Source organism: Euprymna scolopes, chromosome 3 (genome assembly GCF_053919585.1).
Source record: "Euprymna scolopes isolate OS-2025 chromosome 3, ASM5391958v1, whole genome shotgun sequence".
In the NCBI taxonomy this organism is placed as follows: domain Eukaryota; kingdom Metazoa; phylum Mollusca; class Cephalopoda; order Sepiida; family Sepiolidae; genus Euprymna; species Euprymna scolopes.
The window spans coordinates 190,223,450-190,246,113 of NC_136484.1; positions in this window are offsets into that span (position 1 = coordinate 190,223,450).

Sequence of the window (22,664 nt, forward strand, 5' to 3'; positions counted from 1 at the left end):
CAGATAGAAATGATCTTTTTTGCTAATTTGTCGATATTTTTTTCCGATAGTTTAATCTCTATAAGAATGTCAATTTTGCCATTGTTTGATGCGTCTATCAAAAGTTTTTACCATATATATATATATATATATATATATATATATATATATATATATATATATATAAACAAACAAACAAACAAACACAACAAAGGACTATCCTTTATATAAGAGATATCCATGGACCCTAATATATAGAGAAGGAAACAAGATGGAAAAGATAAAAAGAACACAAGAAATAAAAAGAACACACATAAAAATATGTTTTTTACATAGGCACCAACACTTATCAAAGCCCAGAGTCCACTCGAGGAAAATTGTAAAACAGTGTACAGTAGTCCATTGGAACATATAGTAAGCGCTAGTAATAGAAATTCGGTAAATTTATTAACTAAAGTTGAACAGCTCATAAAGAACTTGTTTACGACGGACTTGAAGACAATTATATTGTAGTCAGCTGGAAAGCAGCCGAACGGAAGATAGTTCCACAGGCGTGCAGTTCTAAGAAATAAGATGCGTTCATCGAATCCTTGTTTAGATGCAAGCACAGTTAAAGAATGGGGGAAATTATTAATAGTCTTTTTCAGCTAGACGAGGGCTTCTTGTGAAAGTGTAGCGAGAGGGGGCAATATGTTGGAGCTCAGCCAAGCATTTGCCATGGAAATAAGGATAAATCAGAGACAAACTCGCAATATATTTTTGTGAGAAAGAGGTTGTAGAGAAAAGGAAAGGACATTCCCTACTAGGCTACGAAATCTATTTTGACCTTTATCAAGGCTGGATGAGTTCTTTCTAGCAGCTCCTGCACAGATATCCCAACAGTACTCCATCCTTGGACGTATTTGGCTTTATATAGATAGGTAATAGCATAAGCAGTGCGAAAACTACTGGATACATTTTCAACGGTAACGGATTTTATGTGTGTGTTCCATTTCATATCAGAAGTAAAGGTCAACCCCTTAAGCTTGTCAAAACATGGAGCCTCCCCAAGACGACATCCATTTATTTCAATTGATGCCAGATGTCACACCGTTGATGATGTAAATATAAAAACTTGGTTTTAGAGGCAGTAAAAGTAACCAGTCACCATAATTCCGTATTGTCGCACGTGCTCAAGGTAAGATGAGAGAGAATTACGAAAAACTGGGTCATTTACGGTCTTTGATGTACTACCATTGATGGTAGTGCCATCAGGAAAATATCTACGAATGATGTAAAAATTCGATTTGGATACCATTAATGTAGATCAGGAAGAGAGTTGGGACCAGGATGGGGCCGTTTAGGGACGCCATCATTAATATTATGAGCTTCTTATTTCTGCCCATCAAGATACAACGTCTGTTTACTTCATTTATCTTAAAGGTAAAACGATAAGTTTTAAAAGCATTTTATACATATAGTGTTACGAAAAATAACTCCCCGTATTTTCCCAGAATATGTATATCGGATTTTGATTAAACAAAATAGGAAATATAAAACTTTTTAGTTGACGAATCGAATGATTGCATCCTTAAAAATGTATTTACAAATTTGGGTACACTTGCAATGTTTATCCTATCGATTTCACAAAATAAGAGGCTTACATTTAATTTATATCATTTTTCGGCAGCAAGCAATTAATCATCACAAACCTAACACATACACTGAGTTTTCACATCACTTTTAACATTACCACATTTGTATAGGAGCATGTGTGTTCTAATCTGAAAAAACTTGAAATTTTAGATAAAGGTTCCGTGGACATGGATCTAACTTAATAACTTGATTTGAGCCCTAAAGAATAAATGTTAAGGAGTCATAATAGGGGTCAAACTTTAAAAAAATTGACATTTTTTTTTTGCTTAGCATACACCTCACACTCGGGCAACGCCGGATACACATGCTAGTATATCTATAAACGTGAACGCGTCTGTGCGTCTGTCTGTGTGTCTGTCTGTGTACATTTCCCTACGCAATAACTCTGTCAATTTTTAATCTACATATTCGACATTTGATATACAGTGTACTGAGATGTTGGAAAATCTATCTGATTGGTTTTGGGCTAGAAATTTGGCTGTTAAGTAGTAAAAGTTCAATGATTTCACCTTTGGGAACTCTACCAAACTCCCCTGACAATTTTGTGTCTAAAAACTTTAAATTTTAGATACACGTACCTTGGGCATGGATCTAAGCTGATAACTTGATTTGAACCCAAAACAATAAATGCATACGGGTCATAATAGGTGTCAAATTTAAAAAAATGACCGTTTTTTCTGTTTTCTTTGTTTTTTTTGTTTTTTTTGCTCTGCATACACCTCCAAACACCCGGGCAACGCCGGGCGTAAATGCTAATATATATATATATATATATATATATATATATATATATATATATATATATATATATGGACGTCTGCATCGCTTTCGACGTATCAGAATTCGCCACAACTAAGTTGTTCGGAAAACCACACATTTGTTTTAGCGAGGAAACCTTTTTGTAGCACCAACCAAACTTTTTGGGATTACTACTAATCTTTGTAAGCGTAGATGCCTGCTACGAGAAGAACCTTAGACCCAAAATTTGTACATCAGAGAGGTCCTTCTTCTAAATGTACGTCTACTGGACGGTCATCTCTCCAACGAATACCCCCAAGATACCAACTTGGTAATTTTTACAACTCGGCGCGGCCAAACCCATCGTTGCTTTATATATATATATATATATATATATATATATATATATATATATATAGAGAGAGAGAGAGAGAGAGAGAGAGAGAGAGAGAGAAAAGAGAGAGAGAAAGAGAGAGAAAGAGAGATCGATAGATAGATAGATATCATCATCACTGTGTCACTAAAACAAAAGCAAGGTAATGGATATAGAATTGTCTATTTTAGTGTATAAAAATCCTTTTATCTTTATTTTCCTGACCGTTGGACTCTACAAGTGTCTCCATACAGTCTGCCCATTCATATATCTGTCCATATCAGCAATTTCTTTTGTCAGTCCATCAATCCTACATTCTCCTAATCACATACATCTGTCTCGATTGTTTCTGCCTGAGTGCAATTTCACTCGGCATGTGACTGGCAAAAGCATTTACCAACCTACACCAATTCCTCAATTTATATCTATCTTTATTTCTTATATAAGTATCTCTTCCTATCCTCTAGCTATCTTCATCTCTCTTGCGTGTCATTTTGTGGCTAGCATTCACATAAATAATTTGTGAAGAACAATACAAGTGGCGACGGATACTTCACCAATTCTTCCGACGTAGCTTATTACAATGCATGCAAGACAAAAGACACAGCAACTTAATTCCAAATCTTGTACATAATTCGGAGAAAGCTATATCGTCTAAAGTAGCCGAATCTCGCAAATGAGAGGCCTTTGTAATAATTGTATCAAGGTTAGAACTAGATCTAAAAATACTAAGTCGAATAATATAAATTTCTACAGTATTTTACATCCTTACAAATGATTTTGCATTATCACCAAGGCCGTTACGCATTGACTTCCTGCTACCAATGACTTGGTTTTCACTTAAATGTGAGTAGAAATAGCTTCTCTAAGGTTGCATCATTGTGAATACTCATCCAGTGGAGGTCTGATTTGTGGTTTTTCGTCGACGATCTTTTCATTCAGTTTACCTTTTTCCTAAATATTTACGGTTCTAGTTCACAATGCCACTCCGTTTTGTTGTACGAGTAGGAGTAGTAAACGTATATGTTTTACAGTCCTAGTTTTCTGTGTTGCATGTTTTGTCACTCTATGTTTTATTCTTGGTTTATTATGCTTTTGATTTCGAAATGACCAATTACCGTTCGTAGTATATATGGATTAGAGCCCGCATTCAATCTTTTGGTTCAAATTCTAGCTGTTATAAATATAGCCATCTGGTTTATATTTTAAGTCCTTCTCTTGGTTCTAATTCCTCCTAGTTTTTTTTTTTTTTAATGTGATTACGTTTAGTGTTCCTATAAGTTTTGGTCATGTATTAATTTCATTTCTGTTCACTAAATAATCCTGTCATTCTCTCTATTTGTCTTTACTCTGCTGTGATGGCAAAAATTACAAGTTCGCAGTTTTTTTACGTCTGTTTATCATTTTGAGGTCGGGTCTCCTAGCTTGTATCAGTGTATATGTTTGTTCCCCTATGTTAAAAAAGATATAGTAGTTATCGTTTTCCAGTAGTCTCACAGGTAGAATTGGTTGAAGAGTTTTAAGCGCATTGCGTTATCCGCACAATCATGGTTGTCCAAATATTTATTTGAAGTATTTTTTTAATTTTTTTTATTAGTTGAATATAGTTTAATATATTATTCTACAACATCTACATTTACCTTCGTCGTGTGTTTTATCCAAGTTCGATTTAATGTGTTAGTTCGTATCGCAGTGTTATCTGCAGCTGTTTGAAAAAATCTGTCGTATGAAATTCCTTATCCACATCGAATGTATTCATTTTTCTTTCTTTTGTTATTCTTATGAATCGCCCACATAGCAATATTTCCGCATATATACTTTTCATCTCGTATTGTTATGTCTGTTTCTAATGTTACGTGTATTGTTGATCGTGTTGATGTATCTTAATTTGTTCTAGCATGTACATTTAAGTGTCGTTTTCTGCCTTATACGCACTTCTCTACGTTCTCTTCTTATTTCGTCTTATTTCACATAGTATCGACCACTATAGTCTTTTGGCTGGAGTGCATTTTCATTAGTTTTTTCGTATTTGCATCAATGTGTCTAAGAGCATTTTAGTTTAGACTATAAATATTAAAAAGTGCCTTATTAGCGATACTCCTCAGGTGATACTTCTATTAATTAAATTTATATTGTATAGTTTTGTAGCAAATGTTTTCCACGCTCTTCTAGTTTAAAAAACTCCTCTATCATTTATCAATATTAGTGTAACCATTACCGAGTGCAACTCATTAAATCTTGATTGGGCAGTTCCATATATTATGATGTCTCTAGTTTACTTTTTTGTAATTTCAAATTCTATTTCGATATTTTAACTTAAGACACTAGTTTTCGTTACCAGCTTCCTCGGTTCTATTTTCGTTTTTAAAACAGCTTCAAGTCATTCATATACATAAGGTTGTTTGATCGATGCTCTATGTCTGCAAACTTGTATCCGGCATTATATTTTCTTAAGTGCGTGGCTGCCTGCCATCAGGACTATGATACAATGGGTCAGTGATAGTGAGTATCCATGTTTCCATTTCTTTCCTAATAACAATATTAGTTTTGTATATTTTAAGGCCTTCACTTATCCATTTACTCTTGAATGAATTCATTCCAAGTTTACGTCCTTTTTTCTTTTTTCTTTTTTACCTGTCTTCAGTGTTTTCTGATCTATAGATAATAAGTCGCTTGTTCAACTTTTTCCTTTCCCACGTCATTTTTCTACCTCGGGTAGTAGTCAACCAATATATAGGGAATTGTATATTTGTTCCCTTAATTGTGTCGATAGAATATGTTAGATAGCTGGTAAACAGGTTATTGGTCTGTACTTACTTGCGATATTCTCTTTTAACTGGTTTTGCATTTATGTAGTTCTTCCTTGGTCATCTATCCTGGTACTTTCGTCTTGCAGATATATCTTTTCAGATTTTCCACAAGTCTATCATGTAGTGTTTTGATTTTTCAAACGAATATGCATCCTGGTGTGATGGTCTACAATTTTCCCCAATATCATCTTATATTATTTATTTTACATACATTAATGATCCGTTCTCAATTTCTTGGAGTTCATATTTCATGCCATTCAGTGTTTCTGCTACAATCTTGTGACTGTACCACCCTCTTGCTTCAGTAATGTTTTGTTTCTCATTTGTCATGTTGTTCCGTTTTTGTGATTTCTCCGTTCACGTTTTGTGATTATTATTATTATTATTATTATTATTATTATTATTATTATTATTATTATTATTATTATTATTAATAATAATAATATTTACTCACTAAGAGTAGTCACACACGCCATCATCAAGGATAGTTCTTTGAGTACGACTTTTAACGTTTTCTGGAGTCTCAGTAACAATAGGTATCCTCGGACGTCCAGTAAGTCTACTGCTTTCGATTATTTGCGCAGATGAATATGTGTTCTTGCAACAGCCGCCTCGATTACTAATCTTCATTGGAATTTAGTGGACAATAAGCATTCCCAAGGTGCCAGTCTCTATAGGACTCATTAAGCGCACGTTTGGAAAGTGTTTTCACTATTCGGTCTTTCATTCCGCCTTGAACCTTCTAAGTTATTACACGTGGAGGCAGTTTAAAAGTACATATATACACACAAAAGTGGACAGAGACGCACGGGAATCATTTATACAATTTCAGTTTTCGTGATTTCATGTGATCTCCATTTGTGTTTTACATCTGTATTAGTTTCTGTATGGTCGAGCTCGTGTGTATTAGTAGATTAGTTTTCATTTATATATCAGCCGTGTTGTTTATTGTTTTCATTTGTATCTTATCGGCTAATTCTCGGATTCCAATCTTATTTTTAAAAACATTTTTCGATATTGTTTTTAGCGCTCATACAATTAGTGGTGTTATCTTGACTTTCCTCATCTTTCAGATCATTCTGAGCTCTCTTTCTAGTTTCGTATATTTGCTGCTTGTCTCTGTCTTCTGTGGCTGCTGGAACAGCCAAATATACAATTTGGCAGGACTTTTCCTTTCTTGTTAACTATTATAACATTTCCCTTTCTTGCTTAGGTGAAGTTATCTGTTACGAAATCAATCATAGGGCTATGTATCTTCATTTGCAAGTACTGCCGCTGGTTGTGCATTTTTCTGGTTGTCTAATATTCAGTTGTCTGCATTAATCCCAGTGTAGTGTTTTCCCTTAAGTGTATATCCCCACATAGATTGTGTTTATTTTTATATTCCTGTTCACATTGTTTGCTTAATTATATTGTAATGTGGTTTATTGTTTCACCTCTGTCCCCACAGATTCTACATTTCTGCTTTTTTGTGTATTTTCAATACTTGCTTTGATGGCGACCATGAACACCTTATATTGTGTTTCTGCGACAGTGTGTTACTCTCGTAAGAATGTGAGACAAAGTACGTTATAATATGTACATAAAAGAAGTCAAGAGACATTACCACATAAAAAATTGTGTATTTACTTAGTATGGTTACAACTAAGCTAATTTTTAATTGGTAATAGCATTTCCCATCTCCTTCAAATGTAATTATTAATTTTGCATAATAAATTATTTGTACATTCTTGTATATTTCATAGGTTTCGTCAGGACTATTTTCGTTTCATTTACTTCTCGTTGGCCTGCTCATGGTCCATGTGTTGACTGTTAGTAGATTCTTATAAATATACTTGCAGTTCGGCCTGGCTTTTCTCGAACCTCTTTACTGTTCATAACTTTATGTGCATATATATATATATATATATATATATATATATATATACATATATATATATATATATTATATGGAAAAATGCGCGCATGAAAAGTAATATTCTTAAGATTTTATTAAACCTGGAAAAGTAAATGACAAGAAATTCTAGTAAAGTAAAAAATAAGAATTTTTTAGACTTAAAATATTGCAGCTAAAAATAAAATTTGAATATTGATAAATATTTTATTCATTATTTGCATATGTTTTTGTTTATTGTTGAGTTAGAAAGGGTGTCAGTCGCTGGATTGAACTTATCTCCCCCCTATTATTTGCATATATTTATGTAGCGAAAATTGTTTGAATAAAATTAATCCATTAGTTAGTTAGTTAGTAGATGGAATTAATAATATTATAATTTACATAAAAATGAATTAAATGATCTTAATTATGATATAATAGCATTATTAATTTTTATGTAAATTATAAAATTAATTATTCTATCTACTAACTAACTAACTAATGAATTAATTTTATTCAAACAATTTTCACTACATAAATATATATGCAAATAACAGGGGGGAATAAGTTCAATCCAGCGACTGACCCCCGTTCTAACTCAACAATAAACAACAACATATGCAAATAATAAATAAAATATTTATCAATATTCAAATTTTATTTTTAGCTGCAATCTTTTAAGTCTACAATTTTTTTTACTTTACTAGAATAGCTTGTTCTTTACTTTTCCAGGTTGAATTTCTTTTCCTTTACTTTTCCAGGTTTAATAAAATCTTAAGGATATTACTTTTCATGCGCGCATTTTTCCATATAATTTATGATTTTTCCAGGAATTGTTATTGTATTAATATATAAGTTTATAATATTTATTAATGATTGTAAAACAAAATTAGCTCTCAAACACACATTTGTGCAATATTTATCATTCAATCACAGTAGTTCTGAGCCAGAGTCTCTACCGAGACTGCGGTTCATGAATTCGTGATCTCTATAGAGCGTAAAATAACAAAAAAGAAGATGGCACTCGGTGTCTTTTTAGATATCGTTGGAGCTTTTGACAACATACCATTAGTAGTATGTTCAAGTCGCTACGAGAACTCAATGTGCCACCAGAACTCATCCGATGGATTGAGTATATGGTGAGGCACAGAACACTTCAAGTAGAACTACTGAGGGCAACCGTTAAAAGGGAAGTAGTTAAATGAACCCCCAAAGTGGGATTTTATCACCTTTAATATGGAACTGTATGCAGAATCCTCTTTTAAAGGAGTTTAAAAATAGGAATATTTATGCCCAGGCTGATGCTGATGACATCGCAGTGCTGGTCGCGGGTTCAAAAGCATCATTGGTCAGACGTATTGCCAAAATGGCATTAAATATTCCTAATAAATGGTCTAATCGAAATGAATTAGAATTCAGTAGCCGTAAAACAGAAATGGTCTGGTTTACATATAAAAGGAATTGTCAACTTGGTGACCTTTTTCTGAGTGGACAGAAATTGAAACTTTCGCAGGAGGCAAGGCTGTTAATGGTAACCTTGGACAGTAAGCTAACCAGGAAAAGCCACATAGAAAAGATTTCCTCCAAGGCGACTGCAGCCCTTATGCAACGCAAACAAATTGTGGAGAAAACCTGGGCAGGTAACCCGCATGTAATGAGGTGGATATACATTGCTATGGTATGTCCCATTTTGTCGTATGCATGTGTTTCCTGGATCCGCGGGACAGAGAAACTGTACTTGAGGAAGAAACTCCAGAAGGTACAAAGACTTGCTTGTTTAATGACTTCTTCAGCATATCCGAGCACACCTCCTGGAGCATTGGAAATGCTGTTGAATATCCCTCCGATTAAAGAATTCCTGAAGCCAGAAGCGATACGGGGATCCTATAGAATAGATCTCATGGGTCTGTGGTGGTCAAGATCTGTTGGGACTACTGGAAAAACAAAGAGTCACGTGGATCTGTGTAATGAGACTAGGAAGGAACTACCGCTCTTGCATGTGCCGGGTGACTAAAACAATACCATTTGAAAAGCATGTTACATGTATGGTTTATGACAGAACAGTCACAAGAGATTACGAAAAAGAGCTGGAGAGTAACGTCATCAAATGCTATACTGATGGATCTAAAATGAATGATAGGATTGGTGCGAGTGTTTATATAGAATACTCAAACCACCTCACCTGTCAAAAATCTTATTATCTTGGTAAACTGATGACGGTCTTCCAGGCAGAAGTCTTCATCATACAGGTATCATCGGATACAACACCAAACACCAGTCATGAGCTGGCACCATTGGATGTGGTACCAAACACCACCCCCGCCTTCACCGAAGAGCAGGATCTCAGACCTAAGTCTGGCAAGTCAGCTCTAACATTCGGTAAACATTATGACAAAAACCGAAGAAGAAGGAGAGATAGCGCATGTTTAAGGCTTTTGAATCTGAGGTTCTGATCATGGAAGAGGTCCAGCAACAGGAAATAGCTATCCTTTCAGATAGTCAGGCAGCTATCAAAGCATTGGCGAATAGTACGGTAAGATCCCAAAACGTACTGTGTTGCATTGAAAATCTAAACCCTCTAGGAAAAGAAAACCGCATATTTATTTCATAAGGAGAGTTAAAAAAAATTAGTTATTAAAAAAAAGTTCGGTTTTTTAATTATAAAAAAAAACGATACACGGGATTGAACCTAAAATCTTTCCACCAACCTCCGGTACTCTTACCATTACGCTAACATGTCATATTGGCAAAATCGCAGTAAAAAATATTTATATACAAAAAAAGTTATGCAAAATAAAAAAAAAGCGTTAGTCACTTATGTATGTACTGACTCTCCTGTTTGTGAAGCCACATATTTTGTTGTAACGTTTTTTCGACTGAACCAATTTTCGAATTTTTTTTTCCAAATGTAGCTATTAAGGTGTTCTATCCAACTATATAACCTGTTTGAAATTTGGTTGCGAACGAAATTAGTGGTGGGGGTTTGAATGTGTCTCGCTTCATTCAATTTCGGACTTGAGCATATATTCAACCACTACAGTGGTTGAATGATATATATATATATATATATATATATATATATATATATATATATATATATAAAAAATTGGATCCATACATACAAATTTTAAAGTGTTAGACCCAAAATAAGGGGAGGAGTTTGGTAAAGTTTGCAAAGGTAAAATCTTTTGAACTTTAACACCTTGGCAGACAAAGTTTCGACCAAAAATAGATTAAAAAGCTAGTCCTTTGTCTGAATATTCTCTATATAAAATTTTAAATGCGCATACCAACAATTGGCTAAGTAATTTGATAGAGATAACAGAGGTAAAATTCTTTTAAACTGACCCCAATTTGGAACATTTAATATGTATTGTTGTAGGGTTCAAATCAAATGTAAAAGTTTGCGCCATGTTCAAGTAATCTACACCTAAAATTGCAAGGGTTTACCTCCAAAATTAGCGGTGGAGTTTGGTAGAATTTTGAAAGGTAACATTGATGAACTTTAATATATTGACAGCAAAATTTCTGCTTGAAAACCAATTAAAAAGAATTTCCGAAATCCCAATACTTCTTATGACAAATCTCGCGTCTGTAGACTGAAAATTGAGAGATTAGTTTTGTAGGGAAATGACTAGTGGTGTTTAATGTTGCTTTTATTAGACATCTTTTGTATGTGAATGAACTGTAATCATAATATCTGCTTTTAAACATAGGATAATTATAAATTTGTAATATTTTTGTTGGTTTTCTTTAGCAAATAGTGTTCCTTTGTAAACGATGATTTTTTAGCATTTATTTTGTAGTAGCGAGATGTTAACAGCAACATTTTTACTTATTGTAAGTGTTTTTTTTATTTATATTACCATTTAGGTATTTAATATTTCTAATAATAATAATTTAATTCTTGTGCTGTTTTTGTTGTTGTAATAGTTTTCTTTACATGTGTTATAATTGTTATGTTGTTCATTTTTTATTCTTAAGTTTGTAACTTACTTCATTATTAAACCTATATTTTAATTATGTTACTTATTTATTATTTCTACGTTTTGTTAGCAACTATATGATTACGAGGGGCGTGCAATAAGTAATAAGCCTGACCCACTTACAGTTGTTTGATCTAATTGAAATTTTGGATGTGCAATGATTTATATCTCTGCGGGTTATGTGGGTAAATTACAGCTCTGAACTTATTGTGGCTTCTGTTTTACAGGTGTTTGAACTAAGTCAGGTGTGAAAAAGAACTGTTGAATGTCGAGCAGTGATCCGGTTTTTGTATTTGAAAGGACGCACACCTCAGGAGACTTCTGATGAAATGAAAGAAACTGAGAGAGATAATACCCCATAATATGACCTTGTAAATCGCTGGTATCGTGAATTCAAACATGTCTGGAAGCCTGTGGAAACAGCACCCAGACATGGTTGCCCCCCTTTTGCCATTGATGAGGCATCTGTTCGTCAAGTTGAGGCTGCCATTTTAGAAGATCGGCGCATTACTATTCGTCAAATAGCCCAAGATTAGTACAGGGTTTGTGGAAACTATCATTCCTGACCATTTGCATATGCATAAGATGTCTGCCACATGGATTGCCAGGTTGCTCACACCATTCCAGAGACGAGAACTCGTCGAGTGCTCGAGGATGAATTTGGAGATGTGGCAATAGGATGAGTCAAAGTTTTTCAAAATACTTATTACACAGAAGGCAAGGGTGCAGCCCTCCGCTGGCAAGGTCATGCTTACAGTCTTCTGCGATCAGGACGGATTAGTGATGACAGATTACCTGGCAAAGGGTACCACAATTACAGGAGGCTATAATGCTTCACTTTTGAGGAAATTTAGGGAAGCTATCAAAATCAAGAGGCGGGGAAAGATCAGCAAAGGTACACTCCTCTTGGTGGAACACGCTCCGGTCCACAACTCGCATGTCGCCTGATCAGAAGCACGGGCGTGTAGTTATGAAATCAACCCCTATCCTCCCTACTATCCTGACATTGCACCCTCTTACTTTCACCTCTTCCCAGCCATGAAGCTGTTTTTGAAAGAAAAGCGTTTCCCAGAGGATGCAGTCTTGATTTCTGAAGTCATGTCGTGGTTGGAGGACCAACCTAGGGTGTTCTACAAAAGCGGTCCCCAGAGCTGCACCAAACGATGGGAGAAATGCATAACTCTGGGGCTTCTTATGTAGAGAAGACTAATACCTGTGCCAAGTTTCGTTGGCCTACTCCTATGGAAAGTGGGTCAGGGGTATTACTTTTTGAACGCCCCTCGTATGTACGGTGTTTTCCTAAACATATTTTGTGGGAAAGGTTTGCAATGTTAAACATTTTCGATGAAATTTAGAATGTTTTGTGCCAAGGATTTGTAAGCATTTTTTTATAGGGCGGCGTATATTAAGTTATATTTCTTCTTATTTCAATTTTAATTTTTAGAATTATTTAAGTACTGTTATTTGATTTCGATATTTTATTCAATATTTATTGGAACTATGTATTAAATGTTTAATTTTTACATACTTTTTATTGTTATGGTGCTTGCTTTCTATAGAGTTAGGAATATGTTTAATGTTTGATGGATTTGGCTATAAGTTTGGTTTACGTATTGGGGATTAGCGTTATCCATAAAAAATTTCTCGTAAATATTTAGATTCAAATCTTTATAGTGACAACTAGGAAATTATTATTTCATGTGAGTTGCTACGGCTTTATTTAGGCAACACATTATTATGTGTATAATTATTCTAAAATATACCGCGTGGATTTTTGACAATCTTTTATTTCACCTTATCAACGAGCTGTATATACACGGATATCAGTATTATAAAATGATTTATTTATGAGAATATATAATAATAAAGGTAGTATTACGTTGTGGACATTGAGTGTGTGTACATGCCGTTAAATGTATATAGTGTGACTTCTTCACTATATGAAGCATGCTTTATCTATTTGGCCTATTTGATTTTTCCTGTAATCGTCTAAATGTTCTTATGCGTGTGTGTGTGTGTGTGTGTGTGTATGTATGTATGTATCGTATTCGACATACCTCATCAACTTTCCAACTGCGTAGTTGGTCTTTTGATCTACCAAGGATTTCAGCTGTTCTAGAAGGGAAGTTGGAAACCTGTTTTAACAAATGCTTCAAGACACTGGGCATTTGTATTTATAGATTTGATTCATTTTTCAAGTGTCCATTGCAGAAGAAATTGAGTACTTTGCTGTTGGTTTGGAGACACGCCATCTCTTCCCCAAGGAGGGGAGATACGTTGATCTGTCCGCCTCTAAGTCCAAATTAAAAATCGACTTTTTATCCAACAACATGTGGTAACAATCACGCTCATTCGGTCAGTTTTTTAGAGCTTCCGCTGCAACTTGTCCAGTGTTTACCGCCATAATAGTTTACCAACTTTCATCTACACATTGCGTCATATCTAATCTCTTGTTTACTTCGCCATCTAGATAGATAGCTAAATTGAGATATATAGAGAGGTCGATTGATAGATACACATACATCGATATACAGATAAATAAAATGTAAATCCTCGTGTTTCACTGCTATATAACAGTATAAGCACTTATTAAAATGCAATGTTATATGGCCAAGTTAAACACAAATCGTTCAATTTTTTACTAAGTAGTTGTTATGGTTAATGCTGATAGTCTACATTTTTATGATGTGGATTGCATGTTTGAATTAATTTGTATACATGTGGGTAAGCTCGATGATGCTTTAAAATGTTCTCTGTATACAAAAGGACCAATGTACACGATATCCAATTGTAGGAAAGATCAGTTGTGTTATTAGTATTTCGTAATATTTTTTTTATTTATTTGTTATACTAGTTTTCATGTATTTTTTAAACAATAGCTCGTTTATCAGTCTGTCTATATATTTTTGTCAAAGTTGTCTATGTTACTTAACCTGTTTAATTATTTTCCAAAGTTGTGTCATTCTCGTGACAATTTCACGAAAGTTAGAATTAACAACAACGGGATAAATCCTCAAATTTTACAACCCGAGTAAAACTCGGAATTAAACATTTATTCAACAACACGAAATACCCAGCGAAAGGAGAACAGACGTCCGACAACAGGTGTTAAACTTTGAATTAATAGCAAATCAAAAATAACATTCGTGTTCAACAACGACGCGAAAATGATAAAAAAGAAATCGAAAACAATGATTCTCTCTCTTTACTAGCAATATATATTTTAATATGGTGAGAATGGAGTGACCACGTATTTACAGCATATGATATAACAGACGATATGCAATAACTATCACTTTTTTTTTTATTTTACCAGGGAGTGAACATGAAGGATCACCGTAAAATCGTTAAACAAGAGGTATTACTATGCAAACCACAACCATATTAAGCACACAATGTACAGAATATAACACTCGAAAAATATTCCATCCTTAAAACAAATAAAGTATGTAACAGACATTAGTTCAGGATGCTTAGTCAGGAAAACGAGAAGTCATCTCATATATATGTCACCTGTCTACGCATGCAAAGGGGAAATACAACTTTGGTGAACGCAACCTGGATAATGTTACAGTCGACCATTGCTCGTCAAGCAAATAATGCCGTTTGTATTTAAGAGAAAATGGTTAAACAGTAGTAAACGACTTCAAATATTGTTTACATGTGAATCTACTGAAACACAAGCTTACTATATAGATTGAATGAGAGAAAACACACAGCGATCGACGTATTTCAACCAATTATACAACGCAGCAACAAAGAGCTTATATTGTGCACACGATTCCTTTTTCAGGTAAAACCTATTCATTAAGAAGGTAGCGAAATTCCGAGTATTGGTGACGTATCAGTCGACATATTAATAGACTCTTGAATAGACATCAACTGGATTCATGACAAAACGTCATCAAATATTTAAATTTCAGATAAACTTAACATTAAACAAACAATTGTAATGCAAACGATATTGTAATGCCCCTAAAAGAAGACAGTTTTGTAACGGGTAACGAATTTTCCCGAAGGAAGAGCTCACAATGTATTAGGTACAAAGATATATGAGAGGTGTTACATTTTAAGTAAGCCGGCTAATACTTGTAAAATTGTTTACAACAAGATGAATTCCGTAATGAACAAAACAAAAAAAACTAATCTCGTTTGAAACATTATGAAGAATGAAAAAAACAAACAACTAAAAATTAGAGTAGACGACACCATTAAACTTGTTTGAGAATGACCGAGGTGGACACTATTCACTATGCAACAATCAGTAGGGAAAACACTAGAATCCTAGAAAATGATACCATCGATTGAGTGGAAGGATCTTTTCTTCAGATGCCGTAATTAATAGCAGTAGCAAAACACAACAGAGAAATTAGACTATGTATCGTCTTACGCGCAGCAAGGGATTTAACACTGCATCGGTGCAGCAGAGTCTCGAACTTCTCAATTAATGCTCGGGAATTTATCTAATGCATTACTTTTGCAGCTTGTCTACGTAAAAGAGATTAGTGGTTGTATAGAGAGGTGATTGCTTTCGTGGTCGCATTTGATAAAACACACCGCAAAGTTCATTGTTGGATAACTTTGTTGAGATTTTGGGGCACACGTGTGTTACCGACGTATAGCGCAGATAAAGTATTACCAGACATTGTATGTAGATAACTAACTGATCCAATCGGTTACTATTGATTATTTCATCGAGACGACATGACTTCACCTAATTATACTTCATTTTCCTCAATCTTTCTCGGCGAAACTACGAGCGACCAGACGTAGCCAACTTATTCAAATAGAAAATTGTAGCGAACTAACTCAAGACTTCTAAATCAATGGGACATGTGAGCAGAAATACTGCGTTCAATCTAAATTGTCTGACTCTAATGCCCCCAAAATAATACGTATCTTACTCTCTTTATTTTTCTCATACAAATTTTGTGCGCCTTTGTAAATTATTTTAGAGTATTTTCATGGCGTTTTGTATTTTAATGCCGACACATTTTTCCATTGTTTTATGAAATAATTTCTAACTCTCTTCGGGTCTCTGGCTTTTTGGGGATCTGCATTGTCTCAAGGCTATTGCATTATTCTCAATATACCAAGCGGAAAACGAATAATTGTTAGTAACTATGGATATAAGCAGGTATCTCGATTTTGCCCGGTGTTGCCCGGTGTTTCCCGGTCGTAAAATACGCATAATATTATATTTTAATTAATGCGGAATACATATTTATTATTAAAAGAACTACCATGAGTATTAAACGTAGCGTGTTATTCCTTACAAAAACGAAATAGAAAAACGTAACGAAACTGAGATATTTGCATTAGAGTATTACGCTTTTAACAGGTGACCTCTTGTAAGTAAAGAATATACTCTATGTTTGATCGAAACATAAATCTAAAGTAAGTAAGTCAACTATAATAAACATTAGGCAAGATATACACGATCTGTACATAGTGTTTTCTAACTAAGAGTTCTTAACATAAGTAATTTGTAATGTGAACGATACTCGCATGCGCATTCATGCAACAAACAGATTGAAATCAGTGTTGACAAACAGATTAAAATCCGAAGGTCCCCCACGTAGCAACTTTTCAATTTTGACTCTTAAAAAACCCTTGCCTCCGGGTGAAAACGAAATAAAAAGTTTTCTACATGTCTGAGTACCATATATACCGATTCGTTGAGTATACAGGTTAAGAATTGTCATCAGAGAAACATTCTCATATTTACGGGTAGAACGAATTAGATACAAGTTAGTGTGAAGTATTTCTATTCTGATAGAAAGAGTATAGATTTTTTGGACAAACGTAGATCTATCTTCCATGGACATCCATTTTCTATTGTTTCTGAGTATTATTACGAAGGGTTCATACACTATTAGTCATTTAAATATTTGCGAAACCGTGTTTTGAATTATGGATCGACACTTAATATATGTCAATAGAAATAAAAACCAACCAGTAATTTCAAAATAATTAGTAAGCATTCTCAAAGTAAAATTGAACCTGAAGTAAAATATGCAGAGTGGGTTGAGAAAAAAGTGTGTTTTTTAAAGAATATAAATAGTGAATACGTAAAAAGTCTTGCTAAGTGGTATGAGAATGGATAAAGGTATCTGAGTATAGGACGAGCTTGTAGAAGGCGAGTGGGTAAAGTGGGAAGGAGGATTTCGTCGAGCGTTTGTAAAAGTAGAATTACGTGGCCTGCGTGAATTCCCAAGAATCCAGAAGATGACATCGACATTTCGATAATTGATTCACTTGTTTCTAATGCACCTGCTCTTCGCTAGCAGATTTGCTCGGACTGCAACGGAACTGCGGCGAACACGAAGGTTCAATGAATTACGTGCAGGGAAGGAGGGGGTGGACTATAGAGGGAGAGAAAGAGAATACGGAGAGACGTGCAAATAGTAACAATCACCCACATGTACACGCATACTTCCCCCTCGCTCTGTTTCTCTCTCTCCCTCTCTCTCGATCTCTCGATCTCTTAGTATATATATATATATATATATATATATATATATATATATATATATATATATATATATATTGCATGCATATAAATATATGTATGTGTGCATCACATTATATGTATATATGTGTGCGTATATGTATGTTTATATATTTGTACGCATATATTGGTATGGGCGTGTGTTTCCACACAGATCCTTGCATATACCAAAATAAAGTTGACATGGAGCATTAAAAAAAGTGAATGCAATTTTTTTGCGGGAAAAGCGAATCTTTTAAAGACGAATTATAATAGAACTGTGCATAAAATTAACGTTCTGGAGGAAAGAGAGCATGCTTGAGCAGAATTATAATGTGGAAAAACCCGGGCACATATTAAAATAGAAAAGCGATAAAGAGACAAGGTTAGGAACTTTATATGAACAAAGTAAATAATTTTAAAGTAATTTATAATGATGGAGCAAATGATAAGATTACAAAATACATCTTATATACGGATAGTAACACAGAGTTACACACATATACATACACAAATTTCGTCGACACATCGGAACTGATAAAATGGAAATCATTTTGGATACTGTCTTATATAGAGAGTCTAGTAAAAGATGCACGAATACTCCGTAAAAAATTATTAGTTACTTTTAAGGATTCAGAACTCCATCACTAATCTTATATCACAGTAGAGGGGGACGCCTTTTTTCCCGATAACCGCGATAGTATTACCAATGTAATTTACTCAACATATATTTACAAATATTAAGCCAAGGTGTTTTTATGCTTAACTCTTAGGCAAACTATTAGTAGCCATGAAAATCTATGTAAAATTGGTAATAGAAATAAACTTAGTGGTAATAATTTTTATTGATGATTGCTGAACTTTGGTGGCTGCAGTTTGTTATTAATGGGTGACTGAAGAGATTAGTCGCATGGATCACTTAGCCAAGAAATAAGTACGCGAAATTCACTAGAATTATATTTACACTATTATACATTTATTTGCAGAATGGATACTAGTGTAATGTTTAAACGTTCAATGCAGAAGATGTATCAGTAACCATTCTTTTCGTGATTGCCTCAAGAGTATTGTGTGTAAGTTCAAATGTCTTTTGTGCGGAAGTAAACAGAAAAGTATTTTCGATGCGATCTGCATAGTCCTTAGTTCGAGAAAGAAAGAAAGAGAGAGAGGGGGAGAAAAAGAGGGCGAGAGGGGGAGAGAAATACTAATCTGAGACGGAAGTGAGATATATAAACCCCCTAGTGGCAAAGAATAGCATTGTCCGGATTAAAGGGCGATAATTAATTGTACCTGTGTGTTTCCAGTTTGTGTTCGTATATAAGCTTTTTTGTTGAACTCGTTATCTTTATATAGATCCCCATGACAATACAGACTGAAGATCATTGCTTTGAACGTGCATACGACTTTTTTCTATCATGCTTATTATAGAGCGTTATCACAAATATAACTTGTTAAAGCACACTTTTATTTGCGATTTTGTTTATGAATATTTGGAATGATAAATGACCAAGTGATCGTATTCTAATCAAATTAGCATTACTTCAATGCTGTTTCGATATATGACAATCGAACTATGACTCATTTTTTATCGAAAATAGTTCGCATTATATTATGTATTCCTGAAATAATATTCTATGTTTTTAGAGGACCAGTATGGCAGACTTAGAAATAACACCATAGCTTTCAAGGCCTTATCTAACAAAAAAGTATATGTATTTAGAGGTTAATTAGGATAACGTAATTATGCTTAAATCAATATCACAGATAAGAGATACTTTTAGTACTTTTGACGTGGTGGATTAGTGTTGTATTCATTGCTGAATCAAAAGAATAGAAATGAAAGTTAAAAGATAAATTAAGAGAAAGCGTTTGCAAAAAGTTTTATTGTAAGACAATAATGCAATTCAAAATATATAAAGTACAATAACGGTGTTAGAAATGTCAGTCGAAAAGCACACCAAAGGCGGAGAGAGAAAATCATTAAAAATTATATAAAATTATATAAAATTAATAATAATATAATAATATAATAAAATATAAAATAATATAATTATATAATATAATATAAAATTAATAATAATCTCTATCTTCTCTATATAAATAAAATAAACTAATTTTTCCCGTCGGATTTTGACATTAATAGGATTAAAAATCAAGATATTTCATGCAAATATAATATGCACAAACGGCAGAACAATATCTGAGGTGTGTTATAGGCTTATTATTTCTCAAATTCCTCGATAATCTTAGATTTCTATACTTTTTCTGCTGAGAAGTCACGGCCAAAATCGGTTAAGATCAATGGAAGTGGTAAACTATTTTCTCTCTAATAAATTCCTCCTCCCCCTGCCACCACTTAACACCGTTTGGGGATCGTTCACAAGGAACAGTTGAGAAGAGAACACCGGTTTGGCTTCGTAGTTCTTTCATGTCAAGTTATTTAAAATCACTAAACTAAGCTGCAGTGCTCTGTGGCGTAGTGGTTAGCGTGCTGGACAATTCACATTATATTTTCACGTTCGCGCCGACCTACCGTATTCGTGTTTTTTTTTTCCTAAACAACTGGAATGGACTTTTCTTGGTGGCCGAACTGTTAACGTTGCAGATGTTTTTTTTTTCACACTTTATTTTCCTACTTTTACTCATGACTCCGGGTTTGATCCTTCCTACTTACCTACCATAACATTTTTTAAAACTCCCCCCTGTCCCGGAAACAAACACTCGGGCAACGCCGGGTACCCCCGCTAGTATAATATAAAATTAATAATATAATACTATATAACATAATGCAACAGATTATAATATAAAATAATATAAATATATAATATAATATGAAATTAATACTAATATAATATACAATTAATAATAATAATTAATATAAAATTAATAAGTTATATAAAATTATATAGAAAAAATATATAAAAATCATATAAAAGTGGAAATGCCCGTGAAAAAGCACGCCAAAGGCGGAGAGAGAAAATCATTAAAAAGTATATAATGTCAGAATTTATTATAATAGTGTAAGGGGAAGAAAAACGAAGATATAAAACTAAAATTGCCCCTTAAATAGTATCAGGACTAATATAAAAAAACAAGTTATTGCTCAAATTATTACTCAATATATTTTATCTGAAGTAATACTCTGATTTTCAAAGTTTCTTAAACAATGCTAACAATTGTGCAAAAATATTTCGCTTCTCTCAAAAATAAAACATGACTGTGTAATAAAATTCACCAGAAAGTATGGTTATAGAGCGGAATCTTGGTTCATTATACACTGATCGATAGCCTCATCTTAGAGAAAAAAATTCTTTATTTTTGTGTCCATTTGTGAACAATACCATCAAGCGTATCAATGAGGCAAGGCATTTTTTGCGCTGGATTTTCCTTCTTTCTCTTTGAACAGTAAAAAATACACTGCGTATCCCAACAATACGTACATCAAACTTTTAGTTCTAATGTTGATCTACAGTGTCGATGTAAAGAGATTCAAGCTGCATCTTCAGTGTAAATTAGTGCGTCATGTGCCATCCATTGTCACATATTAGGGCGCATATAATTTAGAAAATGTTTTTATGTGTGGCATGAAATAGAATATGACTTCCTGTGGCGATTTTAATCATTCTAATAATTTGAAAAGTAATCGTACCAATGAATAATTCCAAAAAATAAAATCCCGAATATAACAAGTAGAATAAGACCAATAGAGATAGCAGGGATTCCACGTCAAATAAGGTAAGATTATTTTCAAAAATATATTCCAGCTAGAATGGATATTATAACAGATGATTGTCTGACATCTAATAGAATGCCAACCCTATCTACACGTAACTGATTAGAAAATTAATAAAGGTATTGTTGCGGTAAAACTGATGTTAAATGCAGAGAAGATCGTTGACAAGTTGTTTTTGTGAAAGGGTGTATTTTATTCACAAATATTTATGAGAAGTTACTAATATTTTTACATTTCAATATCTTTACACCCTTTGATCTTTAATGAAGCCTCGATTTTACATTCACCAAAACACATCGCGTATTTCTCAGTTTATCGCAGGATAACTGACAGTTTTTATATGATCATATCTTACAAAAAAACAGTTTTAAATCAGCATACCCCTTTAAGCATAGTCTTCTCATAGATAGAACTTGTATAAAAATTATACATGTAAAATGTTTTGACTCCTAATGAGGGTGTTCTTTTTTAAGTTTTTTTACACAGTTATCACCACTTATCAAGGTCCGGAAGCCACTCAGGGATGAGGGTTATTGCAAGTACATTACGTTAGTGCGGAGATTTTATGAAGTGTTTACTTAAGGGGGCGGTTCATTAGGGAGTTGTTAACGTTGGACTTGAAGACATCAAAGTTGTAGTCCGGTGGGAAGCAGGCAGAGGGAACAGAGTTCAACAGGCGTACATTTCTAAGAAAGCAGTTTTGTTAATGGAATCTGCGTTTTGACTTAGGCACAGCTATAGAGTGGAGAGAAATTTTTTACAGTGAATTCAGCTAGACGGGTGTTTTATGCGAAAGATTGGCGAGTGGGACCAGAGATTGGAGTTCAGACGAGCACCTTCCATGGAAATAACGATAAAACATGAATAGGCTCGCAACGTCTCTTTTGTGGGAGAGAGGTTGCAGGGTAGAGAAAAGGCATCCCCCACTAAGCTACGAAGTCTATTTTGTACTTTGTCAAGGCAGGATAGGCTTTTTTCAGCAACTCCTGCCCAGATATGGCAACAGTGTTCCATCCTTGGACGTACTTGGCTTTTATATAGATA